General features: G+C 47.6%; 1 protein-coding gene across 3 annotated transcripts in view; it reads left to right on the forward strand.

Moving 5' to 3' along the window:
• Nucleotides 1-433: 433 nt before the first annotated feature.
• Nucleotides 434-25,074, forward strand: part of LOC138283723 (astacin-like metalloendopeptidase) — a 167,276-nt gene continuing 142,635 nt past the window's right edge. For 2 of the 3 annotated variants that reach the window (XM_069221766.1, XM_069221768.1), the window contains exon 1: nucleotides 443-586. The gene's annotated coding sequence lies outside the window, so the exon portion shown is untranslated. Of the gene's footprint in view, nucleotides 587-25,074 lie in introns of all 3 variants that reach the window. The other variant, XM_069221767.1, reaches the window with a different exon arrangement.

A 25,074-nucleotide genomic window follows, 5' to 3' on the forward strand; every position in this document is an offset into this window, starting at 1 on the left:
GTGCGACATTTTATTTAAGCAGCTCTTTCCCCAACTTAATGGCGCGTACTCGAGCCCTCCTAAATTAGAGGGGTGCGCTCAGAATTGAACTCTGACCTCCTTGTGCCCTTAGAATGCCCCCCCCCCGTGTGACGCACCCTTGCACTTGACACTGGGTTGCCCATTCTTGCTCCAAAAGTTTTGTGCCTCTTCCAATTACAAGGCGCCACTAACTGACACGACAGACACAGCGTGAGCGGCCGGTGCTTACTGGGGACCTTTAACTGCAACGCTTGAAAAAGAAGTTATCCGACTTTGTGGACTCAATAGGCGAGGCTGAATAATTAAGCAATTTCATGCACTACAGCTGGAAATGAAAATTGCGAAACTGCATTTTTGACCCTCGAGGCCGCAGCATCACAGGACACTGACGCATTCTGTGCATCCGGAGCGTGTCACTGGCTGCACCGTGCAGACACAGACTGCTGGAGGCAGGAACTGCACAAAGAGCTGCCGTGGCCGGGGGTAAGCGAGGCTTCCATCAGGGAAGAGAGCGATCACCTCTTCTAGGCGGATGATAAACCAGGAAAACTTCAGCTCAAGCCAAGTATGAGTCGATGTTTGATTTGTGTACTCTGGTCTGGTGTTTCCAGACCAGAGATCCAACCATTATCACTGTTTTTATTAACAATAAAATGCATCGCAGCATTTATATAGCGCTTACTAACCCTATGTGGGGCGCTGAGGCGCTTACCCCCATGCATAGCTCGCTACCCTGTGTAAGGTGTGTGGTTGCGAGCGTGTGGTCTCTGTTGTGTCCGTGTTGTGCGTGAGGACCACAGAGGTGCGGTTATCGACGCAGTGCTTAGCAGTGTGGTGGATGAAGAACTGTGAGAGGTTGGTGCAGGAAGAATCATTCATTGATGGGTTACTTAAAACCTTCACAATTAAAATTAAAAGGCGTCTAGCACTCCAGCAGCTCAAGCGTGCACAGAAGGCTATTGAGTCATAAAACACTATTAAGCGATATCGTGAATCTTGGTCAGCAGCGAAGCTAGTCTTTGGGGCTGGATACAAGTCAGTCAGTACTTAGCAGCTAAAGCGAGCGCGCCATAAACCATCGTTGTTCAGTTTCTCAATTTTAAAAGTCTTAGAACCATATTAATACCATGTTTTAAAACAATATTGTATAGAAGAAAATACTGTATTGCAATGCTAGAACTAACCAAAACTGGAGAGACCCCTGATTCCGCTTCGGCCTCAAGTTCATTCAAGTACGTAGAAATGTGGCGCATCTACAAGATATAGGGCCAGATGTACCAAAGGATTTTACCCATTCTGTGTCTATGGGAAAAAGCTTTTGTACATATGGCCCATAGTGTATTTCTGTGCCCTCCCCCTGCGCTAGGGCACACATTTCTGCCTAGCGCCAGCTTTGTAGGATGATTGTTTTTGTGCAGGAAGGAACACCTTCCTGCACAAACACAATCACAAGAGGTGTTTTCCTGTTGTGATTGTGGGTCCATATTTACAAGGCCATGAAAAGACACACAAGATGGCTTTCCGAGGCCTTGTAAATGTGGGCCGGCACACTGCGCCTCCAGATTGTCAAATAAAATTAGGCTCCGCTGGCGCAGTGTGCCGCTGGGCCCTATAAATGAGGCCCTAAGGGGTATATTTACAAGAAAGTGGTGCCTCAGTCTTGATGCACCACTATTCTTGCGTCGCTCTGTGCCCCCTAACATCACCATGTGTGCGCCGTATTGGCAATACAGCGCACCAATGCACACGTTAGGACAATAGCATAAAAAATGTTGACACTTTTTTGGATCTTTGCAGGATTAGTGCCAAACATTATGGTGCTAATCATGCTAGGTAAAGGGGGGCCCATTGAAGATGGCAGCGTCACTTTAATGCTTGCCTAATTTTTGCCTAAGGCAGGCATTAAAAATAATGGAAAAAATAGCGCTGTGAAATTTTGTACATTTCACTGCATCATTTTTTCGGGCCTCCCTGTGTGGGAACGCCCCCCCTGCATACATTATTCCTGGCACAGGCATAATTTGGCGCACGGGGATATAAAGTGCTGCAATGCATGCATTGTGCCACTTTGTAAATATGGATTGGGGAAATGGCCTCTTTAACTCTACACTAGTATATAAAACAATTACGGAAGTTTCTAGGGTAGGCTTCTTTTTGCCCCCTTTTAATGATCAGCTGCAGTCTGTTTCTCCTCACCTTATAGCAGGTGTTAGATGATGTACCTGGAATAACATAGAGGCCGTACTGTAGATGTATAGTGTTATATTTCCTAGACCCCAGAAATACGCAAGACCCCTTCGTCTAGTTTTAGCAGATACTTAGTAAGGCTATAGCCAAGTTGCATGTCAGTCACAATAAAGCAGGCTCAGGGGATTGCACCTACGTAAGCCTTTCTGATTCCAGATGGGTCGGAGAATGGTTTTTCCATCCTCAAAATTGCCATTGCAAATACAAATCTGATGAATCAAGGTTTCAGGGGCTTAACCACAGAGTTAGCATAGACGTGACATACTTGTACGCTCCCATGGGGAAAGATACAAGTAAGACGGCAGATGGCCCATTCTGAATTTCATAAAAGCAGCCTTGAGTTGCTGCTTAATAGCTATGCCCAGGTATGGTTGAGGGGCTAGCTCTGTGTAAGACGAGATGGTGAACCGGGCGTACTTTCTCTTGGCAAACAGCTCCTTATCTGCTAGTAGTGAGCGGATCTTGACTTTTTTGCTAACTGTTGCTTTAATTTGTAGATAAGAACTGAAAGAGTCCCATTAGTCTGTAATACCTCTAGGAACTTGAGGCAGTTGTCAAGGTAGGCCCTAGTGGGAGATTTGGTCTACCTGTTCATTTCAGTCCAGAGAAGAGACCCTAACGTAGCTATAGTTGCCTTTTTTAGTTTGTAGCACAAATATACAAATGCACCCTCTCTCGCAATTGATTGCTTAATCAACCAAATTCAAGGTGTACCTGTGCATGTGATTTATTATCCGGTAAGGCAAACAACAATCGGAACAACCTGGTGATGACTTTCTCCAAGTGGGGCAATCGCTACCTCTCAAGGCTTTGCTGCCATAGGTGATGGTGGGACTTAACTTTGCCTGGATTATTTTCAGCAAGGGCAGGTAGGTTGACAAACCTGTAGTAACTTTAATACGCTTAAATGCAAATGCAAGGGAAAGAGATTTTTGTTGTAACTGGTGTAAATGTGGTTTGTGGGTACCATTGCTTCCTAGAAGGAGACCCAGATACTAGTATTCCTGCACGTCTTCAATTTTTTCTGCCGCACGGATCAAGAGTATGACTGCTCTGGTGACTTTCTGAAGGGCTTGGTTTTTTATTTTTTCAGACTGATGGTCAATGCAATAGCAGCAGAGCACTCAGCTGTAGTGTTCAAAAGCCGTTGAAGACCCACTTTTGTCGGACTCAGGAGTATAGTCATCTGCCTACATCAGAAATGGCAACAGGATGTTCCCCAGTTTAGAAAACCCTGTTTGGTTAAATGGGATTAGCTTGTTGGATGAAGTCCAGGCTTCCATTTCCTCCAGAAGACAACCTGCAAAGAATTTTGACTCTATATCCAGAAGGGCTATTAACCAGTAGTTGGCTGAATCGTTCACTGTGCCCCTTTGAATACTGGAGTGAGGATTGAGCCTTTCCAAGAGCGAGGGATGGAGTTGGATAATATCACGCTTTCGTAGACTGTTTCCAGACAGGTGGACCAAAGTGCTGTGTCCTCTTTAAAAAGGGCTGCCGGTGCACCATCCCTTTAGCTTCTTGATATGCAACATGTGAGGACCTCTGCTCAAATGCATGGCAAGCGTAGGGTTATTCCTGAGCTTTGAATTCCCTTTGCCTTGCAAACAGTGAAGTTCATATTTTGAGTTGATACAGGGCTTGAGCACCCAATATGTTGGGTTAGAAACTGAAACCAGAACTCTTCAGAGATGTTAACTGCAGCCCTTGAATGGGATAGATTGTTTAATCTGTTCACTAGCTTCCAAAACCTTGCATGTCTGATTCCCCTGAGGCCACTTAGGAGCTTGATTGATAGATTAGCTGCAGCTTCACTTTTCAATTTCCAGAGGTACTGCCAGAATGCTGCCCTAGCAACGACTAGGTGCTTTCTAAGAACAACCTCTGTAGGGTTTCATTGATATTGTCATAGGGCACAATTCAGGCTCTGATTAAGTGACTTAATATTCCAGCTTTTCAGCTGCCCAGGAGGGCCGTTATGGTGGCTCTGTTTGATTACTTGATGTGGTCAGCATTAAAAAAGCTCTTTCTAAAATTGCTCCCAGGCCGCTTGGGCCAAGCTAGCTATACGTTGATTGGCAACCCACATATATTCTGTCTTCTCAGATAAGTCAGGTGTTGTACCTGCTGACCATTTGAGTTTTTTTCCATTTATTGTATGAGTTGCACTGGGTGGTGCGTCTGTTGACTCATGACGATTCATGGGCAGGGCAAGGCACAATTCTTGTGGTAAGTGGTTGCTTTTCACGTTGCACGGTGATATGAAAACTGGAGTCTAGGTGGTACAGGGGGGACGAGAGGACTGTAAAGTCAATTAATGTGCTCTTTGCCACCGATGTAAAAGGAAAAATACATTGGACAATCTTTAGGAAAATGGCCATTAACGGCACACAGACTCATGAATTCCAGTTGGGCAATGAGGGATCTACCAAGCTTAGAAACTCTAAAAACTTTGCTTTAAACATGCTTCGGGATCTGCCAGAAGGTGTCCTGAGCTGCCAGGACCTCTTCATCAGGAATTGAACCCAGCAGATTCACATTGAAGTCCCCAGGGAGGATTATGTCAGAGGGGGACGGGGCCTTCCTGTAGCTCAACAACCTCTTTAGTCAGGTATGCAGTAACCGTCAATTTAAATTTCTTCTTCGGCTGAATGTAGATGATAATAAAGACAAGATTGAGTCTTCTGGAGCTCCACTTCTGGGAAAAAAACACTGTTAATAGGTTATTCCAAGTAGTCAAATGCATTGAATGGGATCTCTGGATAGTGGCTTGGATATAGGTCGCAAAGCCCCCGCTTGGGTGGCCGTAATGAGCCCTTTTTGAAGCAGGAACAGAATAGCAACTGTATCCTGGAATCATCTGAGCTGCTTCCGCCCATGTTTCCTGCAGCATAATTATTGGAAGGAAAGTAAATAATTCAATGTATCCTGATCTGTCAATTTATCAAGAAAGCCATTAACATTCCAAGAACAAATGTGGAAGATCGCAAGAGGTCCGGAGGCGGCTTTTGCAGAGTCAGTTTCATATACTTGTCTTAATGGCTGAATTAGGGTGCCTGGCAGCCAACTCCAGCCGTCCAGTTGAGGGAAGACCCTGACTCCTTGTAATGGTTTCAAGGCGTCTTGCAAAGGCTGAGGCTGTGGGGACTTGGTATGTGCGTCTCTTAGAAGAGAAATGGGGACAGTATTGGGAGAGGTGAGCACTGAGTTAGCTGACTCTGTTAGTAGAATGTTGGGGTACGCTTGCTCACTAGTAGAGGTAATCAGGATGCTCAATTTTTAAAGACTTCAGCTGCTCCCCGGACCAGATGTGCAGCTGGTTTGGAAGTTCAGGTCACCTTGGAGATCTTTTTCCCTTGTGGTGGGAAGGTGAAAGAAACTCAACCAAATCTATATCAACTGTAGGCCTCCAGAATTTGGTGCAGTAAACTAAGGATGTTGCTGCAGTTGAGTACATAATATGGACCTCTTGACTTGTATTCTGAGAGCAATAACACAGCTGGGCTGGTGTCCCTACTGGAGAATATTCTGGATGACTTAGATAAAGAAGAAGACTGAGCCCGAGGATTTGGTGTACTGACGGTCGAAATTATACTCTTACTTACGTGTTTAACAGATGCTGATCCATCTCTGTCGCAGGGGGCCTGGTACTCTAAGCTGAAGGCTTCAACTGCGTTTTAAACTTGTGCAGTCATAACTGTGCACTTTATTCGTATCTGATTAGCTGCTAAGTCTGGCACTATACTCCCGCTCGCAAAAAAAGGCATGTCCAAGAGATAGTTTTTTGAGTTGGGACATGTATCCCTCTGGGAATCTTTTTTGAGATGGACAATAGATCTTATTGGGTCTACTGGAGCCTGTTACGTTGTCGTAGTCACTTGCTTTTGAAGTACTGGTAGTGCCACCTCCTTGGGTGGCGTAGAATTATCACACATTGCATCCTGAGAAGACCTTCGAGAGCTGATTTCAATTCGATCTGCATCCTTCCCTCTTACCTAATAACTGGGTCTATTGTGCAATTTAGAATGATTACTCTGGTTATTCAAAAAGGAGTAAATGGTTCGCTTCGCTTTGGTTTTAATTTAGATTTTTCGCACTTTGCGTACATTTTTCTGGGGTAACCCTTCAGACTGTAGTCTCTAATCTGTGCCTGAGGTTTGTCTTAAAACTAGGGATTAGTTTTTGAGCTCTCCATTAGGACCAGTGCCAGGGGCTGAGTTGACAAGGGGGCTTTGGGGAAGTGGAGCTTCCACAAGAGACTCACCTTGTGCTGGGTGACAGCTGGTGTCAGTGGAGGGTGCATGACTACCGTTTGGGTCATTTGAAGTGCAGGCTGAGGTTGGCAGGGAATGGCCTCTATTATGGAGAAAATTGTCGAGACTGGTAGATCCAGAGAGGTCTGTAGATCTTTAAGATTGCCTCCAGTAGAGTTTTCAGTTTATTCAAAAGAGGGGGGCAGGCACAATCTCTGCGACCCTTTGAGCTTTGAATATTAAGTTATTATGGTCGGCAATTTTGCCGTCAATCCCTGACATGAAGACAACCAGTGTGTTTAACAACTTAGGGGCATATTTATACTTGTTTTGCGCCACATTTGCGTCATTTTTGTAATGAAAATTCAGTGCAAAACTAACTCCATATTTATACTTTGGCGCTTGACCCGTCTAGTGCCAAATTTATAGAGTTAAAGTCATTTTTTGGACGTGGAAACCTACTTTGCATCAATGAGATGCAAAGGAGGCATTCCCATGCAAAAATGACTCTATGGCCTTAGCACCATATTTATCCCACTTGCTAAAATCACACATGGGGGGAGGGTGTCAAATAATGGTGCAGAGCTTGCTTTGAACCATTATTTAACGCCTGGGTCAGGGCAGGGATTAGGGGACCTGTGTGCCTATTTCCATGGTAGAACATGGAATAAGCCCACAGGTGCCCTCCGCAGGCCCCAGGGGCACCCCCACCCACACCAGAGGGACAGCAGAGGATGGGGACCCCATTTCAGGTAAGTATATCTTTTTTTTTTTAAAGTGCCATTAAGGGCCCTGAAGTGGCCCCCCTACCTGGGTGCAGTGGCTATGCCCAGGGGACCCTGGTCCCCTGTGCTGGCCATAGGGGTGGTGGGCATGCCTCCTGTCTTTTCTAAGACAGACGTCATGTGGTATGGATGGTTTTGCGTCAGAAAATGACGCTAGGCTGGTTAGAGTCATTTTCTTTTTTACTCTAACCTGCCTGACATCATTTTTTGGTGCAAAACCCCCTTCTTCCAAACTGCCAGCCCCACCTGGCTAACGTCATTTATTTTTAATGTTAGCCTACCCTTTGCACCGGCTTGCACCATTCCATAAATATGGTGCCCAGCTGGTGCTCAGAAATGGTGCAAGCTGGTGCTAAACATTTTGGTGCAAAACTGCGTTGGTGCAGTTTTGCACCAAAAAGTATAAATCAGGGCCTTAGTTTGAGTGTCCATTTTTGTAGTTTGATAGTTGAGAGCTTCTACTGTCACTTGAAGGGTTTGCAGCAGGACTCTCCAGATATCTGTTAGGTGCGGTCCAACAAGTTTGGTGATGATTCTTTTGGCTTCCTCGGTGGGGCCTACTTGAAGTGTTGTCCGAGGGACGCGGAGTGGAATTAGTGTGGCTTTGCTCCCTCTCGCGGGACATCGCCATCATATCTTCCCACTCTGTAGAAGTGAGCGAAGAAGGATTGTGTAAAGGCCCACTCTCTGAGAGTGCTGATGTACACTGGCAGGTGAACTGTTGGGCTGTGACTGGGCCATTTGAACCTGTGGGTGGAGTTGATTGAAGTTAGTGGATTCTTGATTGGTAATCAATTGAGACCCAGGAAGGTCACAGCCAACAGGTGCCTGTGGGGATTGTTGAGGAGGGTTTAGGATTGGGCAAAGTGGTTGCTATTAAGATAACAGAATCCTCCTGCACTTCTTCGTCTCTGCTGTCCAACAAGCAGGGATCTTCTCAATCATGTCAGCGTTAAATGAATTTGTGCTGGAGTAGTGGACACAAATTGAGGGACGATGCTGCAGTTTACCTGCCTGGGCAATTAGGGGACATCAAGCTAAAGGTGTCCCCCTTGTTTGTGGCCCTTGTACCTTTGTTCCAGCACTGAGGTTTGCGCAGTCTGACTGATTGGTGTGGTCGTCTATTGTGGAAATAGCAGGAGGTGTCTCAACTCCAGACAAGACTTGAGCAGCCTCTAGGTTGGAGCTTGAAGGGCATTTGCTAGACTAGCCTAATTTAGGATCTATAACACTCTAGTGATAGTACATAAGAATTATCAGAGTCTCTATTTAGTTGTTTTTATTTGTCCTTAGTTTCTTCTTTGGTTATCACTGTGGTTCACTTTTAACCTTTTTTTACTTCTTTTTCCATGACTACTGAGTGCGAGTGTGATGTTTCTGCTTGCTGAATGGTGGTCACTGAGCCAAAACATTTTTTCATAATTTCAAAAAACTTTCTTCTACGAGCTTCTGTTATGATTGAAGCTTTTTTTTCTACGAGATTCTGTTGATTGAGCTTAATTCAAATGATTGGATATATTTGCCCACTTGAGCACAATGAAAATTTCCTTTTGGATGCTGGGTCTGATTTATGGAATTATGTCATTAAAAGATAGATGGCGACGCGTAGGATGTGCACTTTCTATGATGTAATAGAATGGTATGGAATATTTGACAATTGACAAATTTTGTTAAGCCCGCCCATGGAGGGGGTGATGTATATGTAATATTGTTTTATGGGGATCGAAGGCGATGTCTTCTTGCCACCCAGATGACTGAACCCCGATTTTTTCATGGTGTACTAGTTTTTCACCAGGTGACCACCCTCACTCATCTTCACCATTATTTGATCTATATGCTTGATATTGGTGATTATTTAAATTTTCTCGTCCTGAGATATGAGTCAATCAGTGGCTTGATTAGACCCATGCCCTTCAGCTTCCGTAAATCGCCTATCTTTCAAATCTCAAACATTTATTTTATGACACATTTTTTCTGGTTTCATGCTTGGACCAAATATTTATATATGTATGCTATTATATTGTGTGCTATTTATGGACAAAGTGCAAGATAGATGAATTGAAGGACTTTTCAAATCGTATAAAATGGCCACCGCTTTGTAATTCCTTGCATTCTATATAGTAGTCCTTTTTTACTGTTCCCAGATGGATGTTTTGTGTTCACTTTAAAGGGATGGAGGAAAAGAGGGACTTTCACCTGTGATCAAGGCGCTTGGGGCCAGATTTACTAAAAAGTGGTGCAGCGTGGTACTGTGCCAAAATTGGCAGCGCTGCGTCACTTTAGAAATGCAGGGATGCGCCGTATTTATTAGAATATGGCATATCCCTTTGTTTCCTTCTGCGCTGGTACCAAATTGAGCTGCCTAGTGCCTACACAGGCATCCTTGCACCATCGTGCAGATTGTAGCACACGCAGAAGTGCCAAAGCGTCATTTTGAAATGATTGTTTATGTGCGGGAAGGGACACCTTCCCGCACATAAACTATCATTTCTGGCATTTGCTCTTTCTGTGTGTGCTGCAGAATGCAGCACACAAAGAAAAAGCAAAAAATGGGGAGGAATAAAAGTATTCCTCCTTGTGCCTTGCTAATACCACCCCTGGGGTGGTGTTAGATTTTGGCCCTACCTCAGGTTTACAAAAACACCAAAATCTGGGGCAGCGTCAAAATGCAATGAGTGTTGCTGTGGCACGCCCACAGCAACACCCACTGCACGCCTATTTCATGCAAAGTGCTGCGTGTGAAGGGGCCATATTTACAAAGTGGCATTAAGCCACAAAAAGTGGCCTAACACCACCTTGTAAATATGGCGCAGGGCATAGCGCCACCAGAACGTCACCTAAAGCGATGCTGCTGTGGCCTTAGGGCCTCACAAATATGCCCCTTGGTGCGCCAAAACGTTTAAGGGGTTGTTCCTTATTCTGATGATGAAATGAGGAGCTCTTGGGAAATAAACTTTGGGACAGATTTAGGAGCTCCTAGCGCCACCTTGTCGCTGCCCTAGTGTAATATTTTTGATTCAAAGGCAGCTCTTTTCCCACGCCTTATTTACAAAGTGGTGCAAGGTATGCATTGTGCCACTTTGTAAACCCTTGCGCCACATTACGCCTGTGCCAGGCATACTGTATGCAAGGGTGTGTGCCCCCCGGCCACCAACATACCGCCGCGTGGCGAATATCCATCCTCCATATTATGACACACACACCAGTCCGACAGAATACTGCCACACACACAAATCCGCCAGTCCAAAGGTCAGTGCTAAAGTGTCGGTACCAACACCCACACCGTTACGCCAACAAAACAACACCCATTACATCATGACCCACTGTAGTGCTTTTGCTCTTAACTAGTTTTTAGCACTTACATAACACACCAGAAATGCACTTCTGAGTTCAAAGAAGACTTTTATTGTTGTTAATTCTTCCCCAACCGCAATGTAACTGACGGATTAGTAGATTTCAAGCACACATCAATGCACAGTTTGCAATATACACAGCAGGTTATATTTATAAGATATTGAATGCAAAGCAAAACAAATACTTCACCGTGTGGGAAACTATTTACAACTTCATCTTTCTAGGGTCTGCAAGCTGATGACTCCCTGTCAGCTGCGAGAAAGAGATTCATCTACCCACACGGGATGCTGGCAACTGGCGCCTAGTTCCAGCACGAAGTCAGGCAGATTTGAATCTGAATCTCTGCAGCCTGTGACATTCGTTACAAAGGTGTGCCCCCTCCTCTCAGACTCGGGAAAACTGAGCAAGCCTTTGGAGACTGGCCAGGTCTCCGAGACTACTCCTCTTCCCAGGCTCAAGCGGAGAAAAACAACCAATGTACCCTCTCTTATCAGGTCTAGTCTACTGTGAGAAAAACATCTTGGTTCATCTTGTGCAAAAACACAGCTTGGAAAAATACAGCTTGGATTCTCAACTGCAATGTCTAACTCCACGTTAAAGGCAATAGGCAGCTAACCTAAATATCAAATGCAATGTCTAATGTCATGTCAAAGCCAATAGGCATCTGAGCTGAATATAAAATGCAATGTCTAATATCATGTCAAAGCCAATAGGCAGCTGAGCTGAGTATAAAATGCAATGTATAATATCATGTCAAAGCCAATAGGCAGCTAAGCTGAATACAGGATGCAATATCTAATAGCATGTCAAAGCCAATAGGCAGCTAAACTGAATACATCATGTCAAAGCCAATAGGCAGCTAGACTGAATACAGCATGTCAAAGCCAATAGGCTGAATACAGAATGCAATGTCAAAGCCCATAGGCGGCTAAACTGAATACAGAAAGTAATGGCTAATGCCATGTCAAAGCCAATAGGTGGCTAAACTGAACAAAACATACCATGTGCTACTGGTGAACATTGAGCAACTAATATGCGCAGTGGTGAAACACAAAGTCATTGGTCAAACAAAACTAATCAAATGGCAGAACACCCACGAATCACCATGGCAGAAATTCAACGGCAGTAAACCATTGGCGGTACACACCGGCGTGCTTAGAATGGACACCCAAATACTAAACTGCACAACATTGGCCAATATCAAAAACACACACTTGACACCAACCCACCAAAGCACTATAAAACACCCACCCACATTAACCACAACCCTTTATGAATACAAATTATTGCCACCAGACTGACACCAAGACCACTGCAACAACTAGACACACACACCTCATACACCCATACATCCCTCACGCACACCACTACGCACACCCAGCCACACTACACAACACCCGCACTCTTACACACACCACATAACACCCATGTCCCCACCAAGGCACCCCCGTTTCATAGATGAGGAGTTGAGGCTCATGGTGGAGGAAATAATCAGGGTAGAGCCACAGCTGCTTGGAGCACAGCTACAGCAGATATCCATTGCCAGGAAGATGGAGCTATGGTGGAGAATCGTGGACAGGGTGAACGCCGTGGGACACCACCCGAGAACAAAGGATGACATCAGGTACGTTCCATTGCAGCAAGGCAGCTCGCTATACAGAGGACTGGCAGTGGACCCCCACCTCCTCACCCACAGCTCACAGCATGGGAGGAGCAAGTCTTGGCAATCCTGCATCCTGAGGGACTCACTGGAGGCGGAGGACTGGACACTGGTGAGTCAAAATTTACTACTCATCACCCCCCATACCTGCATGCCATCACCCTCACTCCCATCACTCCACTACATTCCACACACTGCACCTACACATATGACTAACCACAATGCCCAGCCCTGCATTTTATACCAATGTATGGACAGCCCTCCCAGCCCTGTATGGACACCCATCACAAAGACATGCAAAGCACAGGGGAACTAACAATCACACAATACATCACCATACACAAACAAAGGTGGCAGGGAAACAGCAACGATAGAGGGGAAGCTAGGAATGTACAATATGTCACAGGCATGAAGCATAGTACATCACTTACATCCCCGCAGGTGCCCCAGCCAATGTCTTCGGAGAGGAGGTGCCACAACAAATCAGTCCCCCAACAGAAGATGCCCCCAGTGATGACAGTAACTGTGGACTTCGGGTTCTGGATCAACAACCAGGCCCATCAGGGACCACTTGGCAGTCGGTCACACCAGGCCACTCACAGTCCACCACAGAACCTCCCCCATCAGTATCCAACACCGCAGCACCCACCCAGCGTCTCCACACCTCTGACCCCAGGACTCGTCAATCAGAAGTGTGCCCAACTGTACAGGGACCCTCACACCCAAGACAATTATGGACCTAGAGTCAGTGGTAGTGTGCACATCGTTCAGGGGACAGGGGCACAGGACAACAGGGACACTGGCAGGACCGCTGTGTGCCGGGGGAGGACAGCCCCAGGGAATGGACTCTCCAGGAGGCACTCACCAAGATCCTGGGTGCCTACCAACAATCCCAGGACACGATGGGCCAGATCCTCAACAACATACAGGAGAACAAGTGGCTGCAGGAGGAACACAATCAGGAGATCAGGGAGGACTTGCAGGCTCTCAACACCAACATGATCTCCATAGAAGGGGTGCTGGCAGACATGGCCAACATCATGAGGGAATGGACAGCACACCAGCGAGCCCATACCACTAGCCAGTCTGTTGACCAGCCCACCACCTCTGCTGCAGCTAGTGGCCAGGAAGCCCCGCCACAGGACCCACAGACCACCAGCACCCCTCCCTCTGTAGAAGGTAAACCACCCCGTAAATGTTCCCTGCGACCCAGACAGAAGCCAGAGACACTTGCCAAAACCAAGACCACCATCAGGAAATGAGAGTCTACTGATTGTCCCCATTGTGTCCCACCCTGTCACCTTGTCCACTTTGAACTGCCATTGCTCCCCTTCCTATGGCCCCTTGGAAACTGCACCTGTGCTACAATCAGACTGAAACAATACTCTGGACTTTCCTCTACCATCACCCCATTCCATTGCACTTTACCCTCAATTTTATATCACCACAATAAACACCCTTGAACACAACTTGACTGATAGTATTTTATGTGTTGAAAATGTGCATTTAGGGGAACAATCACATCTGGTGCAAATGATATGGACACTGTGATAGCGTACAATTAATGACCTATATCTGTGTGTAGTAATCACATCAGGACACTGTTGTCATATCACCAACATCTGTAAGATTACAAGCCATAGGTGACAGTAAGTTTAGATGCAAAGGAAGAAAATGCCATCATGCCACAGTCACACAGATGTAATCAATATTCAGAGCAATGATCAGTTCTACTGTCTCACCTGTGTATCATTGGAAGTATTGATGTATAACTGATGTTCTGTTGTCTACATCGTCATCCTCTGCCTCCTCATCCTCACTGTCCTCAGGGTCCACTGCTGCCACAGGGGCATCTCCAGTTTCCTCTTCCTGCATAAAAGGCAGACGCTGTCTGAGGGCTAGGTTGTGCAACATGTAGCATGCCACTACTGTCTGACAGACCTTCCCGGGTGAGTAGCACAGGGATCCACCTGTCAAATGGAGGCACCTGAACCTGGCGTTCAGGAGCCGAAGGCCCTTTCAATTATTCTTCTGGTTCGTCCATGTGCCTCATTATAACGGTTCTCAGCCTCACAGGGATCAGGAGCCACGAAAGGTTTGGGTAGCCAGAGTCACCTGCAAATAGTGAGGGACAAACTTTAGCCTTACACAATCCTATGGGAATAACACCTCAAAGCATACACTGACATACAGTGGGTGGGGACTCTGGCTCACCTATTAGCCATACCCTGTGCCTCTGTAGTTGCCCCATCACATTTGGGATGCTTCTATTCCTCAGGATGAAGGTGTCATGCTCCGACCCAGGATACTTGGCAGTGACGTGGGAGAGGTACTAGTCGGCCAGGCACACTATTTGCACATTCAGGCCCATATTTATACTTTTTTAGCGCCGCATTTGCGTCATTTTATTATGCTAAAGCAGCGCAAACTTACAAAATACAGTTGTATCTTGTGAGTTTGCACCAGTTTTGCATAAAAAAAGAAGCAAATGCGGCACTCAGTGAGTGGAAACTCTTCTGATTCCTGAACACCTGTTCATTCTGGCGGGGGGGTACTAATGCAATATGTGTACAGTCAATTGCTATAATAATATTCGGGATATAGCCCATTGCATAGAATTCTACCTTAACAGTGGCCAAATCTTCCATGTGGGGGAAAACAATGTAGCTGCACATGTGTTTCACAAGGGCAGACAGAACTCTTGCCAGCATGATTGAGAACATTGGTTGTGACATTCCTGCTGCCAAGCCACTGTCACTTGGAAAGAACCAGTTGCCAGGAAATGGAGCACTGATAGCACTTGCACAAGAGGGGGGAATCCCAGTGGGATGACAGATAGCTGATACCAGGTCAGGTTCCAGTTGGGCACACAGCTCTGTGATTGTGGCCCTGTCCAGCCTATAGGTGAGTATAATGTGCCTGTCCTCCAGCGTAGGTAAGTCCACAAGGGGTCTGTCTACTCCTCCTATTCACCCGCACAGTAGGTATCTAAGGGACACAGGAGTGAGTAGGCTGTCACAATTTGAACAATAGGACCACCACCTCAGTGTACATAGAGCATCAACGTGATGGGACAGTGAGAATGGCAATGTATGTGCTATTTTAGTCAATGACGCAATGATGGTTTATCTGATCGTTGTCCACCGCCATGAAATGGCGACCGCCTGCCCTGTATCTTGGGACCGGTGGAAGTGAGGTAACTCCGCCGACGTTAGGCGTTGTGCCGGAAGGTGGTCTTAATGGGGCTCTATGGAGTACAGTGGTCAATGGGGATCTGCTCCGACGGGGACGGTATACACCACCACGGACGTAACTGCCATTTTATTTCCAAATCCTCCTGACTTTGACTTTCCTCATGACTTTCCTCATGATGACACCTACACTGTGCTGCTGTGACCTGTGTCTGGAACCTACCATGGCCCGTGTGACTGGGGAAAGGTCCCCTGCCTTCACTTCGGAGGAGTTGGAGCAACTGGTGGATGGAGTCCTACCCCAGTATGGACTGCTCTATGGGCCTCCAGACCAACAGGTGAGTACACCATGGGCACAATGCATGTGGGAAGGATGCATGAGGATGTGTGTGCACGCATTGTGTCATCGGGGGTGTCTGGTGGTAGTGTACATGGTGGGCGCCGGACGATGTGTATATCAATGGTGAAGAACACAGGATTGGTGAGCCATATGTTGGACAGGCTGGATTGTATGGTTAATGGTGTCCTCCTGTCTGTGTTTCCTCTGCAGGTCAGCACCCATCAGAAGAAGGGATTGTGGCATGCCATCGTCAAGGATGTGCGGACCTTGGGGGTCTTCAGCAGGTGGAGCACCCACTGCATGTGACAGTGAAAGCACCTGAGACGCTGGGTACAAAGACCGTGGAGGCCCAACTGGGGATGGCTTCTCAACGCGGAAGGGGTGCCCGGCGGAACCTGACCCCCTTGATGGCCCACATACTGGCAGTGGCCTAACCCAGAGCTGGATGGGTGCTTGAGGGCATCTCAGCAGCCACAAGGGGATGAGTACAGTGGGCATTACTACAATAATTGGTAGGTGGCATGGGATCCGGGTGCTGTATGTGAGTTAGTGAGTGGCCCTTTTTGCCAGGCCAGACTTTGCAGCGTGATCCAGCTCAAGGGCAATGGGTGTATGGTAGATGCAGGTAACCTAGCGTGTTTGCATTCCATGTAAGTCAGGGCTTAGTGGGTCCCAGGAGTGGTGTAGTTGGTGGTGTTTGGCCCTCATCTTACTGTGGCATCTAGCCAAATCAATGACAGTGCAATGCATAGTGCTCAAATCTAATTCCTGTGTGTGACGGTGCTGTGTATGCCAACTGTGGTGTTGGTGCTGTAATTGACCCAGTGTTCCCTTTCTCTCTCTTCCCCCCTTTTTGTCTTCTGTCATCCTGTCCATGTGTGCATTAGCATCATCTGAAGTAAGAGCAGGGGCACCGGTGACAGAGGGAGCTGCATCCCACAGGACCCAGGAGGCAGATGTAGGAAAGTACCATCTTGCCTGGCATGTTACCCCCATTTTTAATGTATATATGTTTGTTTTTGCCTGTGTCACTGGGATCATGCTAGCCAGGACCCCAGTGTTCATAAAGTGTGCCCTGTATGTGTTCCCTGTGTGGTGCCTAACTGTATCACTGAGGCTCTGCTAATCAGAACCTCAATGTTTATGCTCTCTCTGCTTTTAAAATTGTCACTGCAGGCTAGTGACTAATTTGACCAATTCTGATTGGCACACTGGAACACCCTTATAATTCCCTAGTATATGGTACCTAGGTACCCAGGGTATTGGGGTTCCAGGAGATCCCTATGGGCTGCAGCATTTCTTTTGCCACCCATAGAGAGCTCGGACAATTCTTACACAGGACTGCCACTGCAGCCTGAGTGAAATAACGTCCACGTTATTTCACAGCCATTTTACACTGCACTTAAGTAACTTATAAGTCACCTATATTTCTAACCCTCACTTAGCGAAGGTTAGGTGCAAAGTTACTTAGTGTGTGGGCACCCTGGCACTAGCCAAGGTGCCCCCACATTGTTCAGGGCAATTTCCCGGGACTTTGTGAGTGCGGGGACACCATTACACGCATGCACTACATATAGGTGAATACCTATATGTAGCTTCACCATGGTAACTCCGAACATGGCCATGTAACATGTCTAGGATCATGGAATTGTCCCCCCAATACCATTCTGGTATTGGGGGGACAATTCCATGCATCCCGGGGCTCCAGCTTAGAGCCTGGGTACTGCCAAGCTAACTCTCTGGGGTTTTCTCTGCAGCTACCGCTGCTGCCAACCCTCAGACAGGTTTCTGCCCCCCTGGGGCCTGGGCAGCCCAGTCCCAGGAAGGCAGAACAAAGGATTTCCTCTGAGAGAGGGTGTTACACCCTATCCCTTTGGAAATAGGTGTGAAGGGCGTGAGAGGAGTAGCCTCTCCTGGCCTCTGGAAATGCTTTGAAGGGCACAGATGGTGCCCTCCTTGCATAAGCCAGTCTACACCAGTTCAGGGATCCCTCCAGCCCTGCTCTGGTGCGAGGCAGGGTGCAGAGTACCTGTGTGTGAGGGCAGCTCTGCACTAGCAGAGGTGCCCCCATGGCCTCCAGGACCATTTTCCCGTTCTTCGTGAGTGTGTGGACACCATTTTACGCATGTACTGGACATAGGTCACTACCTATATCCAGCTACATAATGGTAACTCCGAACATAGGCATGTTTAGTAGCAAACATGTTGGATTCCTACCCCAAGGCTTTTGCAAGCATTGGTTATATGATTCCTTGCACTCTGGGGGCTCCTTACAGGACCCCCAGTATTGTCATTCCAGCCTTCTGAAGTTTTCCAGGCAGCTCCAGCTGCTGCCACCTCTCAGACAAGTTTCTGCCCTCCTGTTACTTTAGAAGCTCAAGCCCAGGAAGGCAGAACAAAGGATTTCCTTTGGGAGATGAGTGTTACACCCTCTCCCTTTGGAAATAGGTGTTACAGGCTTGGGAGGGGTATCCCCCCCAAGCCACTGGAAATGCTTTGAAAGGCCCTCCTTGCATAATCCAGTCTACATCGATTCAGGGACCCCCAGTCCCTGCTCTGGGGCGAAACTGGACAAAGGGAAGGGAAGTGACCACTCGACTATCCATCACCACCCCAGGGGTGGTGCTCAGAGCTTATCCAGAGAGTCCCTGGGTTTTGGATCTTGGATTCCAAGTTGGCAGGGAACTCTGGGAGCATCTGAGTGGCCATCTGAGTGGCCAGTGCCATCAGGTGACATCAGAGCCCTCCCCTGATAGGTGCTTACCTGTTTAGCTGACCAATCCCCCTTTCAGGGCTATTTAGAGTCTCTCTCTTGGGTGGTTCTTCAGATTTGGATTGCAAGACTCCAGCAGGAATCCTCTGCATCCTCTACTTCACCTTCTCACCAAAGAAACTGTATCTGGACCCTCCAGGAACTCTACAAACTGCAACAAACAAGCAAAGATGACTTCTGCAACATTGTATCATCAGCTCCTGCTAGCAACTGTAACTGTTTCCCAGTTGTGCATCCTCAGAGGACAGACTGTCTTCAGCCTGCACCAGAAGAACGAAGGAATCTCCCTTGGAGTGAAGGAGTCACTCCCCTGCTTAAGCAGGTACCTCTCTGCATCGATGACTGGCTGCGTAGGTCCCCTCTCCTGACAAGTTGTGTGGATCCTGCATCACAGGTGGTGAACTGAAGACATTGTACTGTCGAATTTTGGTGGAGGTAAGAGCTTGCCTCCCTACGCAAAACAGTACTCTCATGCACCGTGTGTTTTGCGTTTGTTAAGGCTTGTTGGCATTCTTCCACGAAGTTCTTTGTGTACCATGCAGCTCCAGCCCCAGCAGTCTATCCTGCGATGCACAGCTTCCTGAGTGGTTCTCCGGCGGCGTGGGATTCTTTGTTCTAGTGCTGCGTGGGCCTCCTTTTGCATCTTCTTTGTCCCCGTACTGTGGGACTTTTGTGCACCTTGCATCTTCTTTGTCCCCGTGCTGTGGGACTTTTGTGCACCCTGCCTGGTCTTCTGTGGGCTCTCTGAGCTGCTGAGAGGCCCCTTTGACTCCCCCTCCTGGATAGAATCCAGTTGGTTCTTCCTGGTCCCGAGCAGTGCCATTTTCCGCTAACCACAAGCTTTGTGTGTGCCAAGGCTCCAACAACGCAAACCAGACTGCAATCTTCCATTTGGCGTGGGACATCATCTGCACCAACAAGGAACCCGCAACCATCTTCTTGGGTGCAGTACTGACTGATGTTCTTCACCGGTGGTTCTCCTTTTGCACCATTATCCAGGTTAGGATGGGCTCCTGTTCTCCCTGGACCCTTCTGTGCTTCTTGGAGTTGGTCCCCTTCTTCCGCAGGTCTTCAGCATCAGGGATCCACTGTTGGTATCTTACAGTCTCTTCTGGTTCTTGGATGATCTTCTTTCTTGTGTTCTTGTGTGTTCTAAGAAGGTTATTGAAATTTACTCCAGCTTTCCTGGGCTCTGGGGTGGGTTCTTTTACTTACCTTTGGTGTTTTCTAATACTTCCAGTGCCCCACTACACATTACCTTTGGTGTTTTCTAATACTCCTAGGTGGGAAATCGACATACGAATACTACTTTCTCAGTGTATGGTTTGTGTTCCCCCTCTGCCCATTTCTAACTATTGTAATTTTCACTATGTGCACTGTTTTCAAACTGATTTTACACCTGTTTCTGCATAATAGTCTATTTAGAACCTCCGGTGGTGCAAGGGGCACTTAAATGTGCCCCTAGATTCATTCCTCAAGGAACATGGCCCCAGATTTAAAAGCCCCTAGAGCCACTCCAATGCCACATTAGCGTCATTTCTTTGCTAATGTGGCGTTAGAAGGCCAAAAAAACAGCACCATATTTACAAAGTGGCGCAATGCATGCATTGCGCCACTTTGTAACCCCTTGTGCCACATAATGCCTGCACCAGGCATAATGTATGCAAGGGGGACATTCCAGCACTAGGAGGGCCGAAAAAATTATAAAAGAAATCTAAGAGATTTCTTTGCATCATTCTTATCAGCATTTTTAACGTCTGCTATGAGCAGGTGTTAAAGGGAGGCTCCCATTGTTTTCAATGGGCCTCTGGGTGCTTTGCAGGATTAGCATCAAAATATTTGATGCTAATCCTGCAAAGTACCAGACTAGCATAAAAAATGATGACAATAGTACCCCTGACTCCCGCCATGGTGCACTGTGTTTTGAATACAGCGCACACATAGTGGCTTTAGGGGAGTGCTAAGGGGCTCAAGAAAAGTGGCACTGTACTAGGTGCAGCACCACTTTTCATACATCTTCCCCATTGTATTTTGGCTGAAGGGTGGTATATGACATTCATTCTGAGATTGTCCATTTTGCATTCATCAATTTCGCAAGATAGGCGATTTGCAGCTCAGTGTGGTCCTGTGAATTATTGCTACACCACTGCCATGTCGGATTTCACAATTACAGGGGGGAATGGAATGGTGTGGGGAGAGAAGAAGCTCCAGGACATTGTTGATTCGTTATTTCGCTAAGTATCTGGGAGGCCAGGATACAACAGCTCAGTTTCACAATTGTGTCTGAAAGCTCCAAGCAGTGTTTAACTGCGGATTGGCAGTTACGTACCATGCATCACAGAGCTGAGTGAGTTGTCTTAGAGAGAGGATAGTTTGGGCCTTGGTGGTAACCTGAATGAAGTTGGTGACTCCCATATTTCTGGTGGAGAGTATGAACAAGAAGGTCAGTGGTTCTGGGTGGTTGGAATTGATGCAGTGGCCTGAGTTTGGTTATGGGTTGGTTGTTGGCTGTGGTAAATGTTCTATAGCTTTTGCTACATTGGCTAAGATCCTTATCATCCAGTATGGGAATTGTTTTGTAAGGTCCAAGTTTGGATTTGCTTCTAGGTATATTGACCCTTTAGGAGTTGTGCCTTAGAAAAGGCTTCACAGAGCTGCAAGAGTGGTCTTAGAGAGAGGGCAGTACGAAACCCAAATGAGGTTGGCAATATTTCTTTTTGGAGGGTATTGTAGGAAGCTGGCCTGGTGTGTGATGTGTACCTAAGGTACCTATACCTTATACCAGGTCAAGGTATCCCCTATTAGTGTAGTGTAGGCAGTGTCTAGAACCCAGACTCTCTAGAGGTAGCTGTGGATGAGCAGTCAAGGCTTATCTAGGAGACATGCAAAGCTCATGCAATACCACTGTAGTCACACAGCACTTATACACATGAAAAAAAGCACTCAGTTTCACAAAAATAAAGGTATTTTATTTTAGTGACACAATCACAAAAAGTACTAGATAGGCAACTCTCCAATAGGAGGTACGTAACACACTAGATATGTACACTAGTGATCAGAAATTGGCAGAAATAGAAGTAGAAAACAGTGCAAGAGCAATAGATAATAGTGACCCTAGGGGGAGCTCAGACCATATACTAAAAAAATGGAATGAGAATGCAGGACCCCACCCAGGTAAGTGGAATCTTTAGAGGGGATCTGGAGGAACTAGGAACCCCAAAAAGTACCCCTCAGCGACCAGGAAGAAAGGAGTTAGTTACTGGATTTTCCCCAAACCACCAAAAGGACTGAAAAGAAGAATAATGCAGCACTCAGACAAGACTGCAAGAAACCAGCGGTGGATTCCTGAAAGGAAAGACCTGAAAAAGAAGAGGACCAAGTCCAGAAGTCGCATGAGTGTCTGGTGGTGGCAGGAGCCATTACTCACCATCTGTGGTTGCAGGAGTTGGTCGAAGATAGGACGAAGATGGTCAGCAATGCAGCCCTGGAGCCTGTGAAGAGTTCCTAGAGGATGCAGTTGACATCCCACGCTGGATGAAAGATGAAGACAGTCTGTCTGTGGCATGGAAAAGCCACCAGCAAGCCTTGGGAAAGGCAAGCGTTGCGGTAGATGTAAAGTGGAGCCTCCGGAGACCAGCAAGGTCCAGGAGGACTCAACCCATGGGGGAGTCCCAGGGGACCCTCAGTGAATCGTGCCGCAGGAGATGCACGCAGAGGGCTGTGCATCACAGGGAAGAGTACTGGGGGCTGGGGCTACATGGAGCCTGAAGATCACTTGAAGGAGATGCCAACAAGCCTTGGTGGCTGCAAGAGACGCAATGAAAGGTTGTACTTGTCACGATTCACCCTAAGCTTACCGTCGATGTTGGAGAGAGGTGGTGAGCGGCCCCGGTTCCTGCAAGTCCTGCTCTGGCCGAGGTAGGGGCGACCCCTTCCGGTAGCCACGGTGCTGTTTGACAGTAGTAAGCTACTACAGTCCGTGCCCTCCAGAAGGAGTCCCAGAGGAAAAAACCCAAAAGGGTAAAAAACTTCCAACAGGAACTCCCTGAAACAGATGGAGGACACAAGGAATTAGGACTTAAGATTCTGGAATTCAGGAATTCTGGAGACTGAAGACAGATCAAAAACAACTGGCGCCACAAGAGGAAACTAGCCAGATCGTGACTACCACCGCAGGAGTGTTGCAACGCAATGAGAAGGAGGATAGATTCCCCTTATATGCCCCTAAACAGGAAGTGGGAGACAGGAAGTAGTAATACCACCATCTTGGTTTGGGAAAAGGTCATAACTAAGAATAGAAAACATGCTCCAGAGGAAAGAGAAACAATGCATGCAGGGAAGAGAGGAAGTGAACAGCATGCTGGGAAGGAGAAAGGTATGGATAAAAACTAGTCATGTCCAGGCAGACAGCTTTTGACTGTGTGACAGGTAAGTGGGTATGAGGAGGTGGGTCCCAGGCATCCAAAGCGCGTTTAATGTGTTGCGCGCGCTAAGCGCGGCAAGGACCGTGACCCGAATCGGGGTCTCCGGCCCTGCCTCACTTGCCATGAAACGCGCGGCTGGAGAAAAGGGCCGCGGCGGGTGCCGCGACCCTTGAACTGAGCTGCGGCTTCTCCTGCAGCCCGCCCACGGGCCGCCGCAGACTCCCCGAGTTGCGCCGCAGCGGCCCGTGCTTGCGGCCGCAGTGCAACAGTACTGTCCTGCATGGGAAGGCAAGGGCGTATTTTTACCAAAGCTGGGCAGCTGGCAGAGAGCACCAAGGGGACCACTCCAGACCACCACCAGTGATACAGGATCCAAGCAGCTCAGGGTTAGAGGTGATCCACGCAGCCAGTCGTCGTTGCAGTTGGTGCCTGCGGATGCAGGGGAGTGACTCCTTCACCCCAAGGAAGATTCCTTCTTCCTTCTCATGCAGACTGAAGACTTGCCACCCTCAGAGTATGCACAGCTGGGGAGATGTTGCAGAAGCTGGAAGGAGCTGTGGAAACAATGTTGCAAGCATAATCTTCGTCGTGGACGTAGCTTGTCGGATCCTGGAATGTCCAGTTGCAGTTCCAGTGGCCAGAAGTTGAAGTAAATGATGCAGAGGAATCCTGTGGGAGTCTTGGTCATCAAATCTGAGGACCATGCAAGAGGGAGTCCCTTAATAGCCCTGGAAGGCGGATTGGTCATCTAGCCCGGTGACCACCTATCAGGAGGGGGCTCTGACGTCAACTGCCAGACCTGTCCACTCAGATGCCCCCAGAGGCCTCTGCCCACCTTAGGTTCAAGATGTCAGAATCAAGGGGCCCTCTGTAAGAGCTCTGGGCACCACCCCTGGGGTGGTGATGGTCAGGGGAGTAGTAACCTGCCTTTTCATTGTCCACTTTCACGCCAGAACAGGGAATGGAGTTCCCTGAAATGGTACAGACTGGATTATGAAAGTAGGGCACCAAATGTGCCCTTCAAAGCATAACAGTGGCTTTGGGAAGCTACCCCTCCCAAGCTATGTGTAACACCTATTTCCAAAGGGAGTGAGTGTTACCCTCCTCTCCCAAAGGAAATCCTTTGTTCTGTCTTCTTGGGCTTCAGCTGTACAAGCAGCAGGAGGGCAGAAACCTGTCAGATGGGTGGCAGTAGCCTGGGCTGCCCAGAAAACCTCGGGAAGCTTGTAGGAGCAATGGTGGGGGTCCTCTAAGGAGCCCCCAGAGTGCATGGAATCATACTTCTAATACTGGCAACAGTATTGGGGTATGATTCCGACATGTTTGATACCAAGCATGCCTAGGTTTGGAGTTACGGTTATGCAGCTGGACATAGGTAGTGACCTATGACTAGTACACATTTAAAATGGCGTCCCCACATTCACGAAGTCCATGAAAATGGGTCTGGAGTTCGTATGGTCACGTCTGCTCATGCAGGGATACCTTCACAAACACGTACTTGCACCCTGCCCTCTGAGCTAGGAGGGCCTACCATAGGGATGACTTACACTGACCTGGTGCAGTGACTTGTAGTGAAAAGGGCGTATGCACCCTTTCACGCCGGTTGCAATGGCAGGCCTGCAGATACACTTTGCATGGGCTCCCCATGGGTGGCATAATCATGCTGCAGCCCATGGTGAACCTCTGGTGCCCCAATGCCCTGTGCAAAAAGTGGGGGTAACCATGCCAGAAAGAGTGTACTTTCCTACAGGTATGAATGAGGAGGTCTGTGAGTCTGGATGTTTGGGTGGAGGATGTGTCCTGAGACAGGTTATGAGTTGGTTTGTTGGTTACGTTAAAGTTCCTATAGCTATTGAGACGTTGGCTAAGATCATCATTCAGTGAAGGAATTGTTTTGTTAGGTGTAGGTTTGCAGTTGCCTCCAGGTAGATGACACTTGAAGGAGGCTGGCCTGGCTTATAGTGGGTACCTTGTGGTACTTACACCTTGTGCCAGGTCCACTTATCCCTTATTAGTAGATTAGAGG

Source organism: Pleurodeles waltl, chromosome 3_1, assembly GCF_031143425.1.
Source record: "Pleurodeles waltl isolate 20211129_DDA chromosome 3_1, aPleWal1.hap1.20221129, whole genome shotgun sequence".
Lineage (NCBI taxonomy): Eukaryota > Metazoa > Chordata > Amphibia > Caudata > Salamandridae > Pleurodeles > Pleurodeles waltl.